At 31.3% G+C, this 20,467-nt stretch overlaps 1 protein-coding gene across 1 annotated transcript in view; it reads left to right on the top strand.

Annotated features, from left to right (window-relative positions):
* LOC128989639 (Ig-like and fibronectin type-III domain-containing protein 1) overlaps positions 1-20,467 on the top strand; it is a 148,336-nt gene that overhangs the window by 65,252 nt on the left and 62,617 nt on the right. The window contains exon 2 of the mRNA XM_054411592.1: positions 8,966-9,025. The gene's annotated coding sequence lies outside the window, so the exon portion shown is untranslated. The remainder of the gene's footprint in view (positions 1-8,965; positions 9,026-20,467) is intronic.

Below are 20,467 nucleotides of genomic sequence, written 5' to 3'. Positions count from 1 at the left end.
CAGCCGTTCAAATATTCAAAATGGCAGATTCCAAAATCGTTGAACGACCGCCATTTTTGATTCAGTTGTCCTATGAGCTGAAATTTGCGGCATGGTAACCAACAAAGATCTCTAATTTGATGTACATGTCAACCTCTGCTTACATTTAAGATTTCCTGCTACCTCCTTGGGGATCGTCCCTATGATATAACAGAAAATTGACAGTTCTTTCAAAAAGAATTTTTGGTGTCATATTGATGTTCCAAATCTTATTTATTTATCTGTTATCTTTAAGAAAATATTAAACCCTCGTGGCTCTTTAGTTATATTATAAAATGGTGTTTTTCATGCCATAGTTTACAGTCATACTTTTGAAGTTGGTTAAGAAGTTATGGTAATTCAAGAATGATTATGCCTCATCGAAAATAAATGAGTTCTTGTAAAATATAGCAAATCTTTAGTTGATTGAATTTTTAATTTGGTTTATTTAATTTGCTGTAAAAAAAAAACCGAAAACATAATTATATTATATGGGATAAATAAGTGTGAATATATCCATAAAGCAACTTAAATGCTACAATACTCTTTTTAGTACGTTCGCCGTTTATTTCTGTACTATTGAAAACCCTAAAAATACTTATTAAACTTGTCATCTTAGGCCTATTATTGTGGATATCATGGACGATATTAGCAAATGTTTATGACTATTAAATGCCTGGTTGCGTTAGAAGGCTACAACATTTCAACTGTAGTTTCATTTTTTTATATTTATGAATAAATGGTAATACATGCCTACTATATATGTTTCTAGTATAATACCCGTAGTGAAAATGAACACTTTAAATTATATTTTGAAAATTAAAATAAAACACCAGCACATTAAAACATAAAACAGTATAAAACACATTAAACCAGGCTTGATATTTTATAATGGGATGAAGAGTAAACACACCTTACGTGTAGTCGTTGGTGATTTTCGGAACATGTTCTATAGCAGGTGGATGGTATTGTAGTGAACCTATCCATATTCAGAAGATGTTGACAACGATGTAGACTTAACAAGCGTTTCTACACTATTCAGCAGCTTTACTTTGTGGCAACAGCTCTGTGTCTAGCACATGAGGCTGTATAGTGTGTAAATGTTTTATACTTCAATCACTTTCATATCCATCAATACCTTATAGTTTGCATTGCTGCTTTTTATAATACAAATATTGAACCTTTCTTAAAAAGTTTTTATTATTATATTTTCCTCGACATTCAGTAATTTCTAGCTTAAACTTTTTATTTTAATTGATTCGTCTATGAATGAAGTGTTGAATTCATCATAATAAAACTTAATTATTTTTATAAGATAACAACAGAGAGGTAAGGCACAGAGGAAATTTGGTTATGGGACGATTGAGCGCTTTCAGCTCTGGTACGTTGTGCGGGAAATATTCTTGTGTTACGCAAGAAAGAGCCCTAGCTGAGAACACGGTGTGGAACTCTTATCAATTGTAATAATCAATATCAATTATTGAGATTGGGACTCCGTATCTTAACCCAAATACGAGTGAAAAATGAATTTAGAACGGTGTGAGATGATCTGTTTAGCTTTGTTACTGACTAAGACCAGCTGTTTCCATTGACCAGGATGATTTTATTTAAAGCCCAATGATCAGGAACAGCTGGGTCCAGTTTCGAACCATCAAAATGATACTGGCTTTTCTCAGGATCGAACCGGTGACCATATCACACAGGGTCTTCTTTCGCGGTAGCGTTTTAGTTTTTTGGGGGAGGGAGGGGTGTTGGAAATTGTCCTAGACACCAAAGGCTAGTGATAGACCCCACTTAGGCAATGCTAATGTTTCCTCCATTTTACTCTGTGTCCCATTTAGTACTTTTCCTATCTATAATTTTGGTCTAAATCCACCGAATATGTCAGGCTGGGTTTAAAACAAATGAGAAAAATCAAGCTAATTGATATTTTATAAATTTATTGTTATGGAAAGGAAACATAGCCTAATCACCCAAAGTCTAAGACATAAAAAATAAAACCTCATATAAATATCACTGTTTTAAGGAAACCTTTTAAAAATTTTTATTAACCGTATAACAACATTAACACATTTGCGTACAATGTTTTCTCAAATTTCAAATGCAATGAAACCTACAGAAGTATCAAAACTCAATAGCCTATGGAATCTTTGAGATGGTTACCGTAAAGATTATGATCGAATAACGCTTGGTGCAGACCTTTCAAAATGATTGCGTATTGATCTGATGACGATTTCTCCTACCCGCATTTGGAGACAGCTGTTGTCCTTTTCCTCCTGGAAACCAGCTGACATACTGAGAACTTACATTGTTTGTCAAGTTAAGATTAAAATGATTGTGTTAAAAAGGTTGTTTGTGTTCGATTGTACTTTATAATTTCTTGTATTTTTAAAAAGCTCCACAAGCCAAAGTTGTATATGTATGTTTTGTATTTATTTCAATTTGTTTCAAATGTATTCATTCGTGTGAATTGAAAAATTCTTACATCAATCCCTTTTTGGTAAAAGATGGAGATACTTTATTAAGTTAAAAAGCTTGTTTGCACTGTTATTGTTGCAACACTGTTATTAAAAATAAACTGGTACATTTAAAGATAAATCTTAACTGGACTGATAGACTTTTTAATAATAGAGATTTTTTTTTAAATTAACACACACCAACTACCATTGACTACAAAAATCTTCCAAATATTTAACAATGTACGTTGTCAGAAAAGGTTAAAAAAATTCTCCTTTTTGGTTTAAAAATTTAAATGCACCTACGGTTCTTTATTATGTTTAGTTATAATGATAGTGTTTTAAAACTGTTAACAATTATAGCGTGTTTTACTAGGGTCACAATAGGGTAACAGCTTCTGTCCTGGTCACGGTCAAGTTATTAACTCCATAACCTGTTTCAAACTTATTTCACAATCAGCGTGAAAACTAATAATAAAAAAATACTAAGTAATTTATTGATATTATTTGTGTAACTATTGAACGAATTTGTTAAAATATGAGAACTCAGTCAAACATAAATCTCATTACCCACTTAACAAGTTGGAAATGAAATTCCTTGTCACATTACGCCAACACCCTATGTCACACCATGTCAGAAGTAATATCATGATGTATTCTAATGACATAGAGTCATGTGACGTTTTCGATCCTGTATACAAAAAGGAAATAGAAAATACGCTTAATAACACTTGAAACATATATTTACACCTATACTGTTAACTCACAAGACGGTAAATACATATTAAAGGTAGTATAATGGTGATCAATTTAGATTGGACCATCAGATAAAATAGACGAATGTTGATCCCGCCTAATGAACGCATATTAAAAGAGGTTATGTAATTGGTTGAACTAGTTTTATATAATTAGTTGTACAGGTTGTACCAATTCATAAATAATTAAGAAAAGAGATAAAATCAATAGAAAAATAAACTCTCCGTATTCTCTGGGTTTGAGACCGTTATGGTTTATTTTTAGTGAAAACTAATTAATTTTAAAAGAAAAGTTGCTCAACCATCCCTAAAATAGAGTTTAAACACTTTCACCAAAGATAAATTCTAAACAAAGGACCTATGAATAATTTGTATTTGAGAATATTCCTTTATATATTGTAACTGACCAAATTATTTTCTGTTGCAACTATTGCATTTCCAAATTACAAAAGTAAAACTGGCTTTGTTACAAACAAGTTCGATAGAACTTTTGTAATCAGTATGAAATGTACACGCCACGCCGTCACGGAGCTAGGAACACAATTCAATCTCTGTCTCTTAATTATGCAGCAGGTTCAAACCAAACAACACAGGTTTAACCCGCTAGGCTCTTGGTGAAACATTTATTCTTCCCGAGTTTTTAACCCGATAAACGAAACCTGGCTTGTGATTTTATCATGACATTTTTTATCATTTTTAAACAAGTATTTGCATTCAAAAACTAATGAAATGTTTGGTAATTTCACTGTAGTTATGTTTTAAATGCCGACGCTTACTCCATAATCTTTTGAAATAGAAACATACAAAAATATACTCATTATAAATCCACATATCGTATTTACTTAATGTTTAGGACAAAGCAAAAAGAAGTGTATGAATTCAATATTGACTTGTGAGACTAAACAAAAAAGCTTATACCTGGAAATTGATAGATGTGGAACAGTGGAAGAATGCCACTTATGGATGCCAAAAGTTTAGGAAAACTTTACAGAAGCTACGTGGGGGGGGGGGGGTTATTGTACATGTGATCATTTTCAAGTTTTTCCATTCCACCATTTGTTTTGCCTAACGTCTTGGTTCTTTTCTCTAGTAAAAAAATTCGTCAACTTAGACCACCCGTAAATAGATTTTCTCTGAGTTAAGTTGCCTGATATTTTGTATCTTAAACTAATTTTGGCTACCCTTTCTCTTGCAAGAACGATTTTGAAAATCGCCAATAGACATTTCTGAAATGTCTTATAAATAAAATATATTTATATTTAATTTGCATGATACCGTGACCGTTAAAACTATTGTGTCCATAAAAACAACATACATAAGGTTTTATATGAAAATTCTCTACCTACACGAACACTGTCTAGTTCTTACTATGTAACGGGTTTGTTCTATCATACTGCAATGTTTTTTTTACGCGCTCAATAGTTAAGGATCTATATTTATGAACGATCAATGTTTAATGTGCAATAAGTATTAATCATTAACAAACGAGCAACTTTACTGTAAGGGTTTTAAAAGGAATTCTAATTTCTATTAAAAATCCTCAATCTCAATCTAAAGAAGCTTTTCCGATAAAAAAAAAATTAAAAAATTACTGTTGCTATTTATCATAAATTCTTAATCCATTTTTCTTCTAAACAGTGTCTGTCTTGAAACGTTAGATCTTGAAGCCAGTTTCGCCTAGAATCAATAAAAACCGTGGCGTACAGGAGTAGGTATTCGTCACGCACGGGCGCGGCGCTCTGGCCCACTATAATGACAGTGGCCCCGATATGGCCATCGGGTCCCGTCTACTGATGGAGTTTCGGGCAATTGTTCCACAGAGAGTATGTGGTTAGAAAAAACTACTTTACATTACAAATGTTGTTTAAATCCACACAAAGTGAGATACAAATTGTTAAAAAAAAACATATTTTTACCTATTTAAGCATCCCGGGCAAAAAAAAAATGGACGGTATTATTTTGTTTCCACTTTTTTCGGGAAATATTTTAAACCTTGAGCAACATTTCCTAACTAATAGTATTCTTAATTCTTGTGATATTTACCTATCATTATTTATACGGTACTGATTTTTTTATCTAATCAGCTTACGTCAGATTAAGCTTGAATACCGTTTCAGATTCCTTTTTGTTCAGTACTGCTATGTAAATAAAGCATGATTTTTTCCCCTTGAACGCTTTAAAAGTGCGAAGTTACGGCTTCCGAAGTCATTGTTGTTTCGTGATTGTTGAGAGTGCGGCTAACATTGTGGATATAAACAAAATTTTTCCTTATAAAACTTTTCGAAAATTCTGATACGATTTCAGTGAATTCAGAGAAAAGTAGTAATTTAAAACAATATGAGTCAACTGGTAGTTGGCACCTGCAGAAACAAAAATATATCTTTGAAAAGTATCATGAAAAATATGAACTCTTAAATCCTAACTTTTGTGTATACATTTTTGAAAAACAAACTCTAACAAAAATATACTATCTATTTACGAAACATAATCTGATTAAACTAAAAAAAATGATAAAAATATACTTGTTATACCGTACTCAAAGGTGGATTGCAAAATATATTCGTATTTCCAAACCAACACCGCACTGTTGCATATGCATACACACGGAGTTTACGAGTAAAGCCTCGTGTTTGATACACCTGCAGACGTTGAGTAACTTCGGTCAGCAGTGGTGGCCAGCGAAACTGATCGAAATCGATTGTTCGACTGTCGATTTCGAAATCATCACGGTTGACTTGGTGTCTAAATAGCATGGCAATATAATGTTGCTACAAGCTGGCTGCAATAACATATACTGTAATGTAATACTCATAGAAGAAAATATGAATTATTTCCAAGTTGAGGGGGCAGTCTTGCTTCCATTATATTAGGTAAAACATTAGCTTTTATATTACCATTATATATCGTAGTTATGTATACATTTTCATTCCAAGTAAATATAAAAATGTATTTAAATATGCCATTTCAGACATATCCATCAACGCTGTTAATATCTTAAGTTTGCATACTAACTGATCTTTCAATTGCGTTCAGAATATGCCAAACAATACAATATTAAAATAGGCTGAAGAAAAAATAAATACAAATTACTAAATATTTTAAATTATAAATGTAACAAGTTATTATGTATGTAACAAGTCTGAGTAATAAGGGAAAGGGCTAAAATAGTATAAGAAAAATGTATCTACGATTTACTCTATAAATTTTGATGATTAACCAACTAACTATTCTTCAAAGAATTATTGACAAATTACGATTAGTAATTAAACAACAACAAATGAATTTTATATACAGGGAGTTTGCATATCAATAATCAACCCTCTAGTAATGTAAGACGTGATTCTTGTTTACATTCTTTTGCTGTTTGAAAATAATCTTACGTAAGTAATAAATTTACATAATTAACTTTAAAAAATATTCCAGTTTCTGTAAAATGAATTCTAACTCATTATTAAAACTAATTATTTATCATAAACAACATATACTGTTATATACTGTAAACTGTTTCTTTTTTGACACTCGATCTCGAAAGATTACAGTGACCCCTTCAAATCTGAAAGTTACTCGTTCGTTTTAAAAAGGAGAGGGATTTATGAACCTAAATGCCATTCTTCACTAAACTAGATGATAAAAGGTTGACGCAAGATTGTAACAAACCTATAGTTTGGACATTTCCAATTCCCTAAAAAAAATTAAAATACCAATGACATAGCTAAAACAAACACAAATAACATGAACACGATGAATCTTAATGTTTCAAATAGGTGACAAGACCCATCATGTAATCCGTGTGACAAACGTTTAAATTAACTTTACCTTTGCAAATGTAGTGTTATTGTTTTGTTGATGGGCCATTATATAGACACAAAGGCCTGGTAGTGGGCCACAGTGCACCAGTGGGGCTTTGTCTCCCATCATTGCACTAACGGGACACGATTATAACGGCTGTAATGAAAACGGGTGATAAATGAATACCTAATGAAAACAGGGATTTGAAGGACCCGTTATGAGTCGTATGGAAATCATATGAAAAATGTTTTGTTTGTTTATTTTGATTACTGTACTGTATTCAATGCATTATTGATATATGCCATAGTGGGTAGATGAGTGTATTCTCTGTGTGGCTCACATGCCATTCTTAAGGCTGACGTTTGATACTAAAATTCGAGTAATTATTATATTTTGTGGCTCTAACTTAGCATCTGCTCTTTACCATTAAAAAGGATTCCTCTTCGCTTAAAAGGGTTCCTGGTTTTGTATCCTGCTTATCTTATTGAGAAAAGGTTGTTATAAAAGGTATAAAATTACCTGAGTACTGCCAGAGTGATCCTGTTATACTGTGATCCTGTACTGCCAGGTTGTTATCCTTCCAACATTTATTATTTGCTCATTGTTCTAAAAATATACACCTTGGATGGGTCAGCGTCATATAAACATGATTAATTTTACTCTAGTCTGCTGGTAACAGTTATTATAGCTTTTCTTGGAAATAAAGAAAAACATTAATTAAAGACGATGAAAAATTACCAATGTTTATTAAAAAAACTTTTAAACACAAGAATGAATAAAAATAATACAGAAGAAATTGCCAAAGTAAAAGTCCAGAGACTTTTAATCTTAGTGTAAAAACAAAGAGGGTAACTTGGTATTTCATACCAAATGGTGTGCATGTTAATTTATTTTTTTTTAACCAGTTGGTTACATTTTGTTCCATGGTTCCACTTTGTATAATTGTATAAAAGTGATTTGTCTTAATAATACGTCACGTTGACACTTCCTACGTGTTTTGGTTTTATTAAATTAACTGGACAAATCTGCCGCATAGCTTTAGTGTTCAATTATAGTTTAGTCTGTCTTAGCTGTTACCTGATAGTGGAGGGCGTACAGGTGAATCTGTAAGGATAGACTGTTATTTCGATGAGTGTAATTTGATAAAGATCATGTATTTCGCAGTTTGTTCCAAAAATATTTCTAAAGGAAAGTTCTAATTTCCTTATTTTTATTAGAAGTTTCCTTATCGCAGCTTTCCAGAAAATATTACCTTACAGTTTTCTGGAGGTGGTTAATTATCAAATAATTTAATTTTAAATAGGAAACGTCACATTGTCGATTCAATGAAGACTAAAAACGTAATAAACCAGCTATTTTTTTTATTTTTCAAATAATGATAACGATAATTATTAATCATAAAAATTATAAAGTAAGTTAACTTTTAAACGACGAAATCTGTTTCACTTAGTTATGATTGCATTGAACATAAACAATGAATTTTTATATTTAAGTTTTAAAATAATAGCTTAACATATTAAGTATTGAATAATTTATCATGGGTAATAATTTATAGCAAATCATACCATTAACGTTTATTTTTTATTTTTAAAGGCTTAATATACTTAACAGCACCCGTTGCAGTAACAAATTAAACAGACAAAAGCAGTGACTATTACAAGTGTTACTATGATAATGTAGGGTATTTCAACAATCACACATCGTTGCATAATGCAAGTTATAATATAAAGGGAACATGCGGGTGAATTGATATCATTCATATTACTGTAGTCGCAATCATTGATGAACAGAGTTAAATATTGTATAGTTTAAATTAAACATTATTGAACGAACCATCATGTCGGCATAAATATTGGTTTTCATTGCCTTTAGTATGTAATTAATTAATTGTGTCTTTGCATATTTATTTAACCAAACAAATTAATGTTTTATTATTTTTGTTTGCAGGGACTATCTATTTTGTATATGACGGAACCGTCTTCACATATAAATCCGTAAACCATAAAGGTAAGTAACAATAGAACATAAATATTTCTGGGTTGTAAATCAGTATTAAAATTCAACTACGCTGTCAACTTTTGACACTTTTGGAATTACAAATTTGCGGATCTGAACTTATGATTTCATTATAAATCATTCCTCGGAAACCACGGTAATAAATTATTTCGCGGTGTCATGTTGACTGGAAAAGTTAAACGAATATTCACATTACTCAAACATTCTTCGCTTGATTTTCCGTGTTCTTGACAATCTTTTTTACTGTTTTACCTTATTTGGAAATATTATTACCATTAAAGAAAAAATTCTTAATATTCATAATGCTTTAATAAACCAAGTTGTATTACTAGATACAATAGAATATGTAGTGAACTGATTTTTTTAGTATGATAAACAACAATGTACAAATTAAATGAAAAAGTAAAATTAAGAAAATAAATGTAAAAAAAAGGTGACAAATGTATAAGTACACAGATTTGTATAAATCTGTGTTTTATATGAGTAATCATAACGATACCAATCATATGTTTTAAAAATAAATATTTTTGTAAACAGTTTTATTTGTAAGGCCAAACACAGTAGCTCTTCAATTTTAGCTACCTTTCCAGGTGGTAGAATTGAACTAAACCTAATTGATCTCAATATTCAATCAGATCAATTTGGTCTCAATCAGATACTCAATTGATTATGCGGTGTCATACAGTTCAAATCCACTGTATTAATACCATATATACAGAGCGCTTCGTAAGTAAACTGGCAATCGCTATGAAATGCCAATGCCAATGACAACTATATGTTTCTAAGAGTAAACATAGAGAGAATAACAAATATTACATTTCCCCCCAAAAAGCTTGGTAAACCAGACATGTGCCATTTATTTTTTTTTTGTTTTTTTTTTATAAAGATATCTATCTTCGAATCTTTTCAACCAATCTTTATAAAACTTAGTGAGTATCTTAAAGTAATATATACCTAATAAAAAGAATTTAGTTTGTCTAATTTTATTTGAATACTAGTGGTCTTTTTCGTTCCTATAACTTAAATTGCAAACAAATGGCCATTGGTGGCCTTTTTTTTTAGGATTAATTCGTATTTTTCTTCTGAATTTTGACCTATGGATTTATTTCTCAGAGTTTGGCTGTTTGCTTATGATTCACCTGTATAGCTTTTTAAGTTCATAATCTACAAATTTAAATGCAAAAAATAAATATTTTGTTTTTTAAATTTGACATGTTATCTCAATCACACTCGTATGGATGTATTTAATCATGGATCATAATGTTAACAAAGTTGTTTTTTACATTTCCAATACCAAAGAGCGCAAATAATATATTTATGAATACACGTGCTGTTTATACGTACTATGATAGTTGATGCAGTCGCATATAAAAGTACCTTGGAGAGGTTTTGTAGCGTGTGCATAATTTACTCAGCAGGAAATGCGGGTGCTATTCCCCCTCCCCCTCGCCCTCCTACCCTTAAAACAACCCCACAATAATACAACTCAGGTGCCTTGGTATTCCACAAATATATGTTATCGCCACTTTATTCCCTTGGTTAAAGTACTTTGAGACTCGGTCATGCAATTTCATTCTTGTCCTTGCATATTTAGCTTGTGTTTATACAGAGTATAATATATTATACTCTATACTTATACATTATACTTATACTTATGTATTATACATTATACTTATAGAGTATAAGTATAATGAGATCCATGTGTACTCATTGTGTAAGATGCCGAGTGGTTATTGCTCGTTTTTAAATCTGGAGGTCGCTAGTAATATCGGTCCAAGTGATTGATTTTAATCAAAATTTAAAGATAATTGTAGGCAATCAAACAATTTTTTATCGACAAGTTAACGTTAGATTGTAATGATACTGGGGTTTCCACAGTTTTCTTATACTATTCTTTGTAAAGCTTATAGCGCAAAATAATAAATTAAAACAAATTTACAGAAATCAATACTTATATATTTATGACTTTTGTTTCGAGCTCGTAGAAACTTAATCGTAATAGGATGTGCAGATCTAAGTACTTATTTCACAATATTTTCTTAATGTGTACAACAGACGATGTTATATGGAGACAATGTGATGCATAGGTTACCAATCTGGCGCAACATTTAATTTGTAATCCGTTTAGTTAGAGAAAATCGGGTTAGTGATGTGCTGAACCTGCAGTTTACTCTTTCAGACCTGCATCTTTATGACTTCTATTTACGTTTGAGGCTCTGGATACTGATTGCATTGTACGAATAATATATTCAAAATACTATAGTCCAACCAAAAACTAGTGTTGTATCCATTGTTGTAAAATTGAAAAAGTTAAATATTTATTCGAAGTAATTATAATTATTTATAATATAAAAATATTTTTTTATATTTGTAGATGCATTGTGTTGACATCTCATAAACCAAGTGAAGGCCACAGGAAAACCTTGCTCCTGACCTTGTGTGTAGGACCTGCTCCTGCATATGATCAGCATATTGGCCATCAGCTGACTTAACAATGAGATATCAGCTGATCCATTGTTGTCCGTTGTACGTGGTAGAGGTCAAGAATTCACATTAGGTTACAACTACAATGCTGGGACTTTAAAATTGGTTATGAAAAATCTTTTAATCACTAAAAACTATTCAGAAAAAGGGTCAAAATCCATAACGTGCTCACAACTCAATTGCAATTACACTAATACGCCGTCGTAAATACCTGGAAATGGCTGATCGATAAGTTTGGTTGGTTTGGTTAGGTTAGAGCAATGTCATATACTCTAACCTAACCTAATTAACCAACTTTTCGAACGTATAAGTGCAATTGTAAAAAAAATAGAGTTGTGGACAAGTAACGGATTTTGACCTAAGAAATTTATATATATATTAATAGTGTGTGTCAAAACTTTGCTGTTGCTGTTAGAGGTTAACTGTAAGAAAGAAACGTGAGGTCTTTAGTTCGCCTCAATAAAGAAGGATTGTCATTGAATTTAATTTAATTTCTACGACTCAATGAATTTAGAAGTCCATAAGACATGGCATAGTGGAAAGTTGTGTTAATAGAAAACTTGGGCAATAAACAGTAGCTTAAAATTACGCCTCTTCATTCATATGAAAGACAAAAAGAAATAACTGATATAAAACCTGTTTTTACTTAGAGGATACGAGTAAGCAGTAGATTATTGGTGAAGGTAAATTCTAAATGTTCCTTTCCTTTGGTTATTATATATGGTTTTGTTCATAACGCCTCTTTTAGTTAAAAGTGAAATTTTACGATTAAATTTGACATCTTGTTTCAGTTTTATTATGTAACCTGGAAGTTACAGTAAATATATATTACTGATAAACTTAAGAAAAACAACCAGTTTACATTTAAAATGTACTCAACAATTAAGTAACAACAAAATGATTTGTCAAATACTAAATTTAATCGTTAAAAATGAAACTTATACAGTACCACGGAAACCAACGATTCAGTGAGAAGGTTAAAAAGAAAGTCCCCAAGGGGGTTTACTGTCTGAAACACTCAAACTACGGTTGTTTCAGTGTCTAAACTCAGTGTAACAATTGTCAGACCCATGTTACAGCTTTTCCAACACCTAAATGTGGAAAAGCGGCAAAACATAACTGATACATTTCTTGCTCATATGGGGCTGTGTCGCTATCATCATTTCTCCTCGTACCTTATTAGTAAACTGTATTAGTAATTAGTGAGTTTATGTGATTTTTGGTACAAGTTTTCATTCAAAATGTTGATTGCAGTTTACAAAATTAGTCAGATAAGGAATTTTTGTATAATGCCAGTTTGAGTAAGGGTAAATAAATTTGACTATTGTTAGAGGGATTTAGATTGCTTGAACGATTGAATTTACTTCATATAAGTGACACACCTTGTATTGTTTTTGCATCAATAACTGTTCGATAAAGGTGCCAAATATATCACCTGTGTCATTTGACATAGCGGGTTTAGTTGGTAAATAAATACATCACAGAATGACAGCCGTAAAAGATTTTTCATATTGTTTGTTGTCATTGCCATCGTATGAGATGGTTTGCCTTATAAAATATGAAATATGCTTTTTACAACATGCAAAATGAACGATTTTCTTAACATATACTTTGTCTGCATATTATGCGCAGCTTTAATTAAATGGTAGAACCAAAATTTAGTTTATTGTAAACCTATATTTGATAACAAAAAATATTGCTAACCTATTTATGTATTTTATATATTTACAAGTAATGCGAACGTTCTTACAGTACTTTATACAGTATTAGAAATGTATACTACATTCATCATCAGTAATTACACAATTAACATTATTTAGGTTGTATTCCATTATTTGGTTACGTTTTATTCACAACTAAATCTTATTATAGATTTAATCTTAGCTAATGAAAAAAATCATTTTTGGCACAGGTTGTTAAAATGACATGACACGAATGAAATATTTTTTGTATAAGCGGTATATTTTAACAAAGCCCATTAAGGATTACTTCATAATCCACGAGCTCACATTCCCTTGAGTTGTGACTCAAAAATCAACCTTCCGCAGCCCCTCGCACAAAGCACCCCTGGGGCATTATTAATCAGCTTTTGTGCAGAGTAAAAATGTGTATTTTCGTTCAAACTTTTTTGAGTCACTGGAAAAATAAAAACGAACAGATTTCGCCAAAAGAAACGGATATACATTCATTGTTGAATACACCGACGTGTTTGTTTTTAGTATATTGGTCCTTTGAATAATAAATGGCTAAGAATGTTTGTTTGCTTGTGTGTTTTATTTGTTTGTTTACTGGTTACATCCTCACTTGAAAATTATTTACATTTATTAAATTGTGAAAGATTTATTAAATGATTTTAGCTCAATGTGAAATTTCCACTAATAAATATTCTACCTTTATTTGAACGAGCTCATAAACCAGCATGATCGGACCATGGGAACGGAGTTTTAAGGGGAATGTTATAGGATAAAAATTTGGGTTGTCTCATTTTTGGCCCTAAAAACAAAATTTCTCAATTTCCCTTAAGCCTCTTTGAAGAGCTTAAAAATTTTATGAATTAGTATATTGAAGTGTTTTTGTAGTATTTATGGGTTACTAAGAAAAACTAAAATATCTTAAATTTAAAATTCCTATGTTATTTTTTAGGAAAGTAAGTAAACTATTGTCGTTAGCTTGTTTATGGATTGTACCATATTTAGTATTTTTTTATAGTTAATTTAAAAAAATTCATACAGAATTTAATATATAAATTAGTTACATAAGACAGTTGAGCAAACTACAGACAAAAACCAGATCTTTGTCAGAACAAGCAAATTTAAAAATCATGTTAAGTTTTGCTGGGATGAGTCTAGGGCAATCCAAGCGTTTTGATTGGCTAATAGTTTTGGTGGGAACATCCCCTCCTCACAGCCCCATGTGCAGTAGGAAATTTCTTCATTCTTAGTTCAAAGCTTGAACAAGTCTCATCTATCTTCACATCACCCTCAAATCAGAGGTAAAGTAATTGTTTTAACTTTCCTTTTGCTATACATTTTATTTTAAAATAAATTCATTGTCCTAATCAATTTCAGGAGTTTTATTCTGGGCCGTAATACATAAAATGTCAAAGAGATTAAAATTTAAAGTTTACTTAGTTTACAGAATTTGTTTTATTTTATGTTCACAGGGTTGACGTTCTCATGGGCAAAATTCCCTAAAAACAATTTTACTTGCTATCCTTAATTATTTGAATTTAAAGCGATGTGTGCTCTGGTCTTTTTTTTTATAAATAGTTTAGTTATGGATCTATTAATTTTTTTTAAAGGTACTTCTCTCTCCAAATATACTTAAGATTTCCTAATTATACTTGTACTTCCTAAATAATTGTACTTTTGATGTGTTGATCAAAAGATTGTGTCGAAATGCCTTAAATTGTTTGTTAAATAAATTCAACTTTTGTAAGACATGTGTTGTATATTTCCCATACCAAGAAATAGAAATACAAATTAAATATGTAGTGGTACAGGATGTATGTTGATCAAACTTTGGCAAATCACTTTATTTTATACTAAGCTATTAATATTTTACGAAAGTAACGTTCATCATTACTTTTCCTGTAGCAGCAACCCAAAGTAATCTTTAAGCCTAATGTTACTTACTATATTAAGTAAGAATCAAATCAGACAGATGGGAAATTGCTTAGTCTGCAGTTTTGCTGTTGTGGAGGTATTTAAATATTAAAGCCTATATTGTAAAGATTAACTTTCTGGGTTGATCGCATTGATGGAATTGAACACATAAAAATTTTTATTTCACTCATATTTGATTCATATGTGTGGTCTAATGTTATTAAACTACCTTCATTGACCATAATTCAGTTTTTGTTGTTAAATTAGTTTTTCTATATAAATACAGTTAGTGAAAGCATGTGGTATGTCTAAGTTTGTGAATAATTTAGCTAGAATTATATCTTTACTTTTGTTATTTAATCATCGAATGATTTCATAGTGAGGTAGACTCTGGATCACTAAATTTAAGCTAAATGGTTTATGTTACCTGGCTTCGTCAAGTGATCCTGCTTCAGTATTACACTACTATAGTTTCGGACTTGAAAAGTCCATTTTCAGGTTGAACAAAAATGTCAATAAGTCATCTAACCAATTTCCAATCTCGAAAAACTCGACATTGCCAAAAGATACACAAATGGAACTCATCAAACTCACTGAGATTGTCCTGAAACAAAATTATTTCCTTTTCGAAAACAAGTTTTACAAACAAAATGAAGGAATGACAATGGGGTCCCCGTTATCGAGCATCTTAACAGAATTATTTTTAAACAAGATTGAAAATGATCATCTGTGGTCTGATTGCAACAAACACAGAGACAAAATCATGTTTTACTTCCGTTATGTAGATGATACGATAGTATTTTTTAGAGGCAACAAGAGACAGTTGAACATGTTTGGAACATATCTGAACAGGACCCACAAGAACATTAAATTCACTTTAGAAGAAGAAACAGATGATACTATCAATTTCCTGGACTTAACCATCACAAAAAAATCGGACGGATTCAACTTTAAAATATATAGAAAACCTACTACCACAGACCAAAACCATACATGAATAATCCCATCACCCCCATAGCCAAAAACTCGCCGCATACAATAGTTTCGTACATAGATTTCTTTCCATTCCACTAAGCCAAGATAACTACGACAATGAAATAAAAATAATCAAGCATATAGCTGTCTCAAATGGTTATAGCAGTTCATTGATTGATAAATTAATACATAAACACAAACATAAAATTCCGCAAAATCCAGTGATTTATAAGAAATATGTCTTTACCGAATATAGCGTCTCACTAAACAACGTTGTGCATTCGGAAATGTCAAAAAACAATGTTAAAGTATCTTACAATTGTTATTTGTGCAACTAGTGAGCAAAGGGAGCAATTGACTCACTCGAGAGAAATACTTACTCACGAGCCGTAGGCGAGGATATACAGGGTGATTGATATACGTGTGCCAGCCGTTTTATTCGAAAACCATAAGAGATATAAAAAAAAGTTAAATGGTAAGTGCCTTGGACTTTTTATTTATAAAATTGTGGTTAAGTCGAAAAAATATTTTAGCCACCATTTTTCCAATTTATGCCACCAACAATGATTTTTCTTATGAAACACCCTGTATTTTATTATGTATTCCGGTAGAAAATGTAATTTTAATACGATATTATTCTTGTAATTTTTTTCATAAACCTAACCATTTCAAAGATAACAATGGTTTAAGTTGTGAAATTTTTTAATGGTTTTCGAATAAAACAGCTGGCATTCTTGCTTAGGCCTTTATCGAAACTCTCTCATGCAGAAATTTCAAAACTTTAACCATTATTATCTTTAAAACGGCTAGGATTATGAAAAAAATCACAAGAATAAAATCGTCTTAAAATTACATTTTCTACCAGAATACTTCATAAAATACAGGATATTCCATAAGGAAAATCAAAACTGGCTGCCATATTGAAAAAATGGCGGCTAAAATAATTTTTTTGGCTTGACTACATTTTTTTTCAATAAAAAATCCAAGGCACTTACCATTTAACTTTTTCTGATATCTCTTATAGTTTTCGAATAAAACGGCTGGCACACTTATATCAATCACCCTGTATAATGAACACTGGCCAGTGAGGAATGGTTTCTCGAGTAAGGCAATTGCACTTTGCACTCGAGTTGCACATTATATTTTTTATACCGTTACCTTAAAACAAATAAATTGTTAAAGAAACGTGACATATTTTTACATAGAAGTGAACTTCTAATATTACATTTAATGATACAACAGTAAAACAGCTGACCAGCTGATTTACAACCAGTGCTGCCAACGTATTTCGCTCGCATACGACCTTGTCTGCATGATACGTGCCTTCACGTTGCAAATCTGGAGTGAGTGAGACAAAGTAATTAGAGTGAGACAATGTTAACATTGTCTCACTGATGAGCGAATTGGCCACTTTGCTTTCTCAAATCAGAGAGAGAACATGCACATTGTTAGGTAACTGTAGGAAAAACCTCTAACAAACTATCTAATCTATTAAGAAACCGCAACAATGACCTTATCGATAAAAAAGATAAGACTGGTGTTTACAAAATCACATGTGATGACTGCCCCTCCTTCTACATTGGCCAAACTTCAAACACAATGACGATAACACAGACAAAGGTTAAGGAAGGTCAGGAGAGGGACTTTACGTCATCCACTGGACTTGGACATGCCGTCATGACTAATCTTCTGGGGTCGCCACACGTGTCCCCCGTGATTAACTACACTGGCCAGTTTTTACAGTATTATATTAGTTTTTTGTGTTTTTCGTGTTCATGTACGGGTTCTAAGTGTAACGACGAATCTAACCAAATTGGTTAGATGATTTATTGACGTTTTTGTTCAACTTGAAGGTGGACTTTTTAAGTCCGAAACTATAGTAGTGTACTACTGAAGCACGATCACTTGATGAAGCCAGGTAACATAAACCATTTAGCTATCGAAAAATTGTAAAAAATGTTATTTATATAACAATAATTTTCTATGAAAGTGCTTCACAAAACCGGAACCTTGATTCCCAAAGACCAGCCTTGCTCCTACTCATGTAGGTACTCATGTACGTTCTCCACGTCGCTGCCCCGACCATGCTCTGCCTAATCAGGTCATTTGTCTACGTTGTTTAAATGTTAAAGGTCCCCTCATCGCTGTCAAGGCTACGCATGATGTGAATATATTACTCTTTAAAATACTCATTACATAAACAGATTGTTCCTATAAGAGTTTAAAATTTAAGTAATTACCTTTTTCTTAAATCTGGTTGATTGAGTATGTTCCCTCTTTCCGTTTGTTTCCTATTTTTTATTTTTTTTTGCCATCCCACCACGTGTTATTTTATTGTTGTACTAACATACTCCATCTCATTTAATGCAGATCTAATTTTCAATTTTGTTGTTTGGTTGATCAACCTTGTGTTCCACTTTTACTTAACAGTAACCTATAGCTTTTATTTGTAAGAACTAGTTAAAAGGGCGGAATACAACTACACAGATGTAGGTAATATATTAAAATTGACGGTGTAAATTAGTAAAATTTAATATTCATCTATTTATGTCGTCGACAACTAGAGTTTTTTGTCTATCCATTCAAATCATATCCAAACAGAATTTAACACATTTCTAATGTTTCTTGCTATACAAATGTTCCTTGTAGTGCAAAGACTAAGAAGAAACCGGGTCAACCTATTTTAAAGTGTGAATAGACTTGCTAATCATGTTAGAAGAACGAGTCCTTGTATTGTTAACGTATTCGCATGGAAAGTTAAATTGACTTTTTACACAGTGAAAACGTCTGAGACACAGTTTTAATCCTTAAATATAGACTAGTTGACGCTTCGAAATAAAATACGTCAAAAACATTTGCGCGTATAATTTTTTTTAACTGAGGAACTTCCATACACCATATAATGGTTTTAGGCCTAACTTAGGGGAATTAGGCTATGTGTGTACTGCCTAGAAATTATTTGTACATGAAATCATAAAATATTTAAGGTATTAAAACAAATACGTTTGTAAGTAATGTTTAAGATAACAATACACGAAACCAAACAGTGTTTCATTAACAACACATATTTTAAATAAACACAATGCATTGCAAACTAAAATGGGAATAAAAAAATAAGTAATGAATGTTACATTTGTGGTGACACAGCGTGGTTAATGGAGGTTTAGGTTACACGGCTAATATTCAAGGCCTTAACATAAATTATGCTAACGTGACCCACCTCAGCGGGCTAAACGTGATTAATTATGGTTAAGCTCGGGTTTTTCTGTTTCAAATTCTCATTACTGAGTGTTTTTTTGCTGAATGTTTTACAAAACCTCGAGCTTAGTGCAGAAATAATTGTCGTTTTGTCAAACATTATATACAATTATGATATAAAAAAACTCATATAAAAAATTATTACATGTTTTCTGATTTTATTTATACTTTAATGCCCAACTTTTAATTTATAAAACCCTATTATAAATTATTATTTTTATTACAAGTACAACATTGTAGGGTAACTTCAAATATACATGGAAAAAACTGACATACATTTATATTCGAAATTTAATTTTAAATTATCACCGAACCCCTTGTTTAAATTAAAATTTTGATCTATACTAAAAAAGCCAAAAATAAGACAGATTGTGTATCCTATCGTTACACTATATATATTTTATTATAGGCGCACTTTTTAAGTACTCAAAAATGAATCAAAATCTGTGAATAAGGTTTTTTTATTATTATTTAAACGACTATTTGTGCTTTTGATTTAAACAACTTAAGTCTTGGTAAATAATTACGGCTTTTAATTGATAGCAATAAAATAAGTATAGTTACTTTAAACAATAATAGGCATACTTATTGCGGGAAAAATACTTATATTAACTGCAATATATTTACAAACAATATCCACAAAACTACCGAACAGTATTAGATTATCTAAAACTTCGCAATATCACTATTTATATTTTTTTAATAGGTGAACATAGGAAAATGGCTCAATTTATGAGACGTGAAAACAAATTACGATATGTGGGTAGTCAGAAATGTACTGTACACATCAAGGCACTATCTAACCGATACATTTTCAAAAAAACATTCTCTTCCAGTTGTACAAGGTTTATAACGATAAAAAAAACAAGTATTTTAAAGTTGCTTTACCACACGAAAGGAGATTCTAAAGTTATGAAATCATGAATCCTTCTTTACTCGAATAAAACTTTTCTTTTTAGTTAAAAATTTCCAGGACCAAATCCCTCGGCCGCAGCAACCCTGCAGACTAAACGGCTACCTGATATGATTTCCAATTAAATCTATTTAAATAACATTAAGTTCAGCAAGTACCTAGATTTGCTGCCTTATTCAGGGTAATAAAGTTAGTTTT

The sequence above is a fragment of the Macrosteles quadrilineatus genome, unplaced genomic scaffold (genome assembly GCF_028750875.1).
Source record: "Macrosteles quadrilineatus isolate MER2022 unplaced genomic scaffold, UCM_ALF_1.0 Scaffold_3__2_contigs__length_128488019, whole genome shotgun sequence".
Lineage (NCBI taxonomy): Eukaryota > Metazoa > Arthropoda > Insecta > Hemiptera > Cicadellidae > Macrosteles > Macrosteles quadrilineatus.
This window is presented reverse-complemented; position numbering and strand designations above follow the sequence as displayed.